Here is a 5,770-nt window from a genome sequence, read left to right as displayed (position 1 = left end):
ACTGCTCAAATTGCCTCCCCTCGCCATCAGCACCTGTCCCCCACCCCGGCGGGAGGCCTCCCCTATCCTCTCCACCAGGTTATGGAGGGTACAACATGCAACCACCTTTTAATGCCCCGGGCCCGGGCGCACAGCGCCACCCCCACGGAGTATGGGCCCACCCCCGGGACACATGGAGCATGTGCGGGCCTGCCATGGCTGCTAGCACGCAGCCCGGGGGTGCACAGCACATGCACTGCCCAGCCCAGCCTGGCCACCGCTGCTGGCGCGTGCACTGGGCTGTGCAGGGCTCCGCGGCCGTGGGGGGAAGGGCACTGCTAGCTGGCGCCACAGGGCCAGCGCTGCAGGAGCTGAGCGCGCAGCGCTTGATAGCAGCTGTAAGGGATGCTGTGCACCCCTTACAGCTGCCATCAGGTGCCCCCCACCAGTTGGTGCCCTGGGCAGCTGCCCGGCTCGCCCATGCCTCAGTCTAGCCCTGGTCCAGGTCCCCGAGATGGACGAGCCTCTTCAGCAGCTCTGCATTGATGGCCCTCACCACCTGCACCACAAAACAAATAGACAGAGAGAAACCAGGGAGTTAGACAGATTACCTAAGAGCTTGGGAGGAGAACCCGCCCCCTACCCACCCACCTTCCCCTTGTCAGGATGCCCCCCTCTCCCGCATCAGTTCAGGGGTGGCCGAGGAGCCATCTCCAAGTGCCACTCCATCCCCCATTCCCTCTTGCCCTTGCCTGGCAGTCTCCCTTTCTCAATCCCCACACTCAGCAGGGCCTGTCCCCCGAAAGTGACTTACCTCCATCAAAATGGCCCCGGCGATAGACCTCCCCACGCCAAACTGGTGTCCCATGGAGCAGTAGCAATCGGGGGTGGCCAGCTTCCAAAGGGCGATTGCGACCTGCTTCTGCAGGGGGAAGGTGTCCTGGTGTTGCAGGGCAGGGACGAGCCAGGCACACAGCTCCAGGAATGTGGCCTTCTGCATCCAGAAGTTGTGGAGCCAGTGGTCGTCATCCCAGAGCCCCATGATGAGCCGGTCCCACCAGTCCGAACTCGTCTCATGCCTCCAAATCCGCCTGTCCCCAAAAAAGCTTGGGGGCAAGGACAGAGCTCCTGCATGCTGGACAAAGGTCTCGTAGGTCTAGTCTGGGTCCATATGGGGCAGGAGATTCATGACAGAGTCATGAAGATGCAGCAGAAGCTGCAGCATGGCAGCGTGGGGCCATCATCTGCCCAGAGGCAGCTCAGGCTCCATGGCCAAAAACACAGTGAAAAGCAGAAAAAAAACCCCAGGAAATAAACTGCTGTGGTGTCCAAGAAAGCAAGGCAACCAAAGCAAGCACTGCAGCAGCTTTGCTTTCCCTCTAGGAGGTAGGCAAGCCAGAAGCAGGAGCAGAGCCACTGCTGTCCAAAGGGATCCCTTTAAGCACGTCTCTGCAAAGGGCAGGCAGCACCACCAGGAAGTAAAGGCTGCTCCCAGGCCCTGCCAGAAGCACTTCCGGGTGCCTTTTTTTTTTTCGAAAGAGTGGATTGATTTTTCGATACGCATAATACAACCCGGACGCTGTATTTCGAAAGAGGCATGTTGTCTAGACATATCCTAAGTGTTTAGATACCAGGACATTAGGGCAGGATCAACTGCTGGGCATAGTACTTAACAAAATGGTGCTGGAGCCTCTAGACACTGCCATAATACAACAATAAATATGTATCGCTCACAGATTGCTGCCTGGAAAAGAAAAGATCAGTCATCAATATAAGAAAGCACCTGAAGCCTGGGCCCAGGGTAAGGCCTGAGGCCTGAACCAAAGTCAACAAAAGTTATACTATGAATAACAATCAGGCCCCGTCAAAAACAGATATTTGCCTGTAAACCAGTGTCTGAGATAAAACTCAACATCAGTATTGCTATCGCTGCTAAAACACACAGAATAAGTAAACATATTCCAGCAGGGCAGTACAAGGACATCCCAAACTAGCACACAATCAAATGATTTGACAAAAATGAGGAATAGTGATATTTTGCCTGAAACATCAGGAGTGAAGTGCAATGATAAGTAGGCTATGTCTATACTGCTTCCTTCTTGCGCAAAAGCCTATGCAAATGAAGCTCCTTTTTGCGGAAAAGCCTCTTGCACAAAAACAGCCCCTAATTAATTATGCAAATGAAGCATGGCAATATGCTAATCTACACTTCATTTGCATAGGCTTTTGCGCAAGAAGGAAGCAGTATAAATGTAGCCATAGTGAATAGAAACATTTTGCTTGAAATGTCAGAAGGAAAGTACAAGGGGAAGTAACAAATGTCATGAAATATGTAAGATGATACATACGGTGTATATCGCAGTTTATCTCTGCCTATAAATATCAGGATACCTCACTTTAACTCTTTGTCTGGCCTCAGGAAGTCCTGCCATTGACTAAATTGGTCCATTGTCAAGGTCTCATATACTGGCAGACCTGTGGACATTTGATTTGGGGAGTTAGAGATTATGTTTCATTTCACAATAACCCTGACCTGGCACCTTCACACCTTATCTTATTCTGTGATCCTTGGGGTTTCTCTCAGGGACTGTTGGGCTGCCTATATGCACAGAGCCAGTTCAGCATGCAGAGTGAGCACGCACACAGCCAAACCTCTATCAGCATCTGACAGAACACCATATCGGTGACAACCGTGAACACTGCCATAATACATCTGGGCTGTGTCTACACTGGGCCACTTATTCCAGAAAATCAGCCGCTTTTCCGGAATAAGCTGCGAGCTGTCTACACTGGCCCTTGAATTTCCAGCAACGATGCTCTACTGTACAAAATCAGCCGCTATTCTGGAAAAACTATTCTGCTCCCGCTTGGGCATAAGTCCTTATTCCAGAACACTGTTCCGGAAAAGGGCCAGTGTAGACAGCCCAGTAGTCTTTTCCGGAAAAAAGCCCCGATCGTGAAAATGGCGATCGGGGCTCTTTTCCGGAAAAGCGCGTCTACATTAGCCACAGACGCTTTTCCGGAAAAACGGCTTTTTCGGAAAAGCAGCCTGCCAATGTAGACACTCCTTTTCCGGAAAAACTGAAAACGGAATAGTATTCAGTTTTAAGCATTTCTGGAAATTCATGCCAGTGTAGACACAGCCCTGATGACTAATCAAATCTGTGGTAAAGCCAAGAGGAGAACCCAGGAGTCCTGATTGCCAGTCTCTTTGTTCTATGTACTGCTTACAGTGAACCAAAAAGAAATAGGAAGTTCCTATTACTCAAATTAAGTTGGGTCTTTCAAAGTTTTTTTTTTAATTCTGTTTTCCGATCCATTCTTTTGCAGACAATAGCAAACTCACTGGTTCAGTGGAAGTGAGGGCAACATAGGGTTCTATATACTTGTGCTGTATTGTGTCGGGTTGAGCACCTCCTTCAACCTTTATTTTCTTGTGTTGGGAATTCAAGATCCAACCATACATTCAAAGCCAAAATGGTATGAAAGTCCATGATTTGTCTTATTATGAATAAAAAACCCAACCCTGTCTTTAACAATGAATTAACAAAGCCCTTTATCAGTTAAGATTTATTCTGGTTCACACCACATTTGTTTTTAAATCCAACAATGTTGTTGCACCAACTTAGGCTTTTGGCATGCAAACAATTTATATAACTGGTTTTAACATTATTATTATTATGTTTAATATTGAACATAATGGTAATGCAGCAGTTGTGGCAAAGACAGAGCCTATGTACACTGGAATAAACAAAAGAACCTCAAGGTGTTTATTGAGCCTGAAACATAAAATTATATTTCAACCATTATGTGACTAGCAGTGTGATAGTAGTAGTTGTTCAATTTATCAGTCTGGCTAGCAAATGGGAGAGGCTCAAGTTCATTAAAAGATAAGGATTTCCCTTTGAGTTTCTGCAGCACTCCAGAACTGGTACAAATGAGAGGGATTATTTTATGCATTCAAAAATGCATACATATATTAAAAATACCAATTAAACATATCTCCTCCCACAAGATATGACTGAAGCATCTCTTCCCTGGTGATTGCTGTTTGGAGTGGCTGCTTCCCACTCCTTGCATGAGTTGTGTCCTGGCCTCTCGTGACAACTTTTATGACAGTGGTGCTTCCACTCAAGGCAAATGCATAATGTTACTATGGCTGGAAAGGAAAGTAAAACCCAATACATTGAAACAGTGATGAGTATCAACACAAAACTCAGCAGAGAAATGACACTCCAAGACAACACTGCAACAAAGGGAAACTTTATTGGGTGAAGGAATATGGGATCTAGGGAAGGAAAGTGTTAGGATTAACAAGTAAGTATTAAAAACAAATCCACAAATTTCCCACCTCCTAATAATCACAACTTTTCATAACCTCCAGCTACTCCCCTGGAGCCTTCCTAGGTAAATGGTATGTGTTGGCTGAATCCAGATAAGAATGCTACAGCATTGTCAATGTTGGCCAGTTTAAAAGAAGGAGTTTCCTTACTGTTTCTTTCTTTCCCGGCTTCCTGGGTTGGAATCCTGGGGAGGTCTATACTGAGAAATGCCATCTCAAGGGTATGGTAGGCCTTACTGTAGGAACCCATAGGCTGTGTCTAGACTGCATCCCTTTGCCGTAAAAGGGATGCAAATTAGACACATCGCAATTGCAAATGAAGCGGGGATTTAAAGTGCTGTTTAATCTAGCCCACTGAGTCCAAAGGCACATGAGGGTGCAGTGTGCATTGTTGTTAAACCCAGTCTGCTGAGTCCAGGGACATATGAGGTTGTGAGTGCTGATTACCCAGTCCTCTCTGACGTGCTCTGCTAGTGGGTGTGAGTGTCTGTGTGTGTTGCTAAAGAGGGAAGAACCCCATCCTGAGGAACCTAGTTCCTGTAGGAGAGCTCCAGTGGGAGGGGGAATTGGCATCAGAGAGAATTCAGCTCCATATAAGAGCACAAGTAAGCACAAGCAGCACACTGATAGAATTGTTAACCTCCCCCTAGTCCCATAAGAGTAACCCTAATAAATGAGCATAGCCCAGAGTATTGGGCAAATCTGATAACAAGGAGGGGGACAAAGAACAAGCTCAACAATTCAAAGGGTCCCGGGGCTCTTTGTCTCCACCACTGCTATTGCAGCAGCAGCTGGAGTCCTGGACCATTTAAATCACTGCCAGAGTGCCACACTGGGCACTTCTGAGGTGGGAGGGGAAAGCGCCATGTGCTCTGTACAGTGTAAAGGGTGGCAAGATGGCAGAAAAATAAATTCCGTGCAAATGGTCAAGCACAGCAAATAATCAAAAATGTACTTCAAACATCAAAAATTCTAAAAACTATTACAAAAAGTTCTTTTCTTAGAAACTTCCCGTCCAAAGCATTATAAATTATGCCTGCTATTGAGCTGAAGTTCCAAGAACTTCAAATCAGTTTCATATCTTCCAGAAGCTTGATGATGATTGGCTAGGCATAGACAAAACATTCTGCCATTATCTCAGTGGACAGAAAAAAACTATTTTTTTATTGCCTAATAATATCCACACAAAACAATGTTTTCCTTGTTAAAAAAATAGGCCGTGTGACCATGTTACAGGAAATAGATCAAGTCATTTTGTCATTCTTATTTTGAGATTTCTGGCTAACAAATATCCCTAACACTGTCTCCAAACAATTAAACTTACTTTTCATGGGTCATACAACCAGCTGTATATGTGCATAGTGAAAAGCAACTAAACTTGATTGCACTGTTCTTGCAATGACAGTATAAATAATGGAAGACCATGAACTTGGTAAATCATCGGCATTG

Source organism: Pelodiscus sinensis, chromosome 1 (assembly GCF_049634645.1).
Source record: "Pelodiscus sinensis isolate JC-2024 chromosome 1, ASM4963464v1, whole genome shotgun sequence".
NCBI classification, from domain to species: Eukaryota; Metazoa; Chordata; order Testudines; family Trionychidae; genus Pelodiscus; species Pelodiscus sinensis.
Note: the sequence above shows the minus strand (reverse complement) of the source record.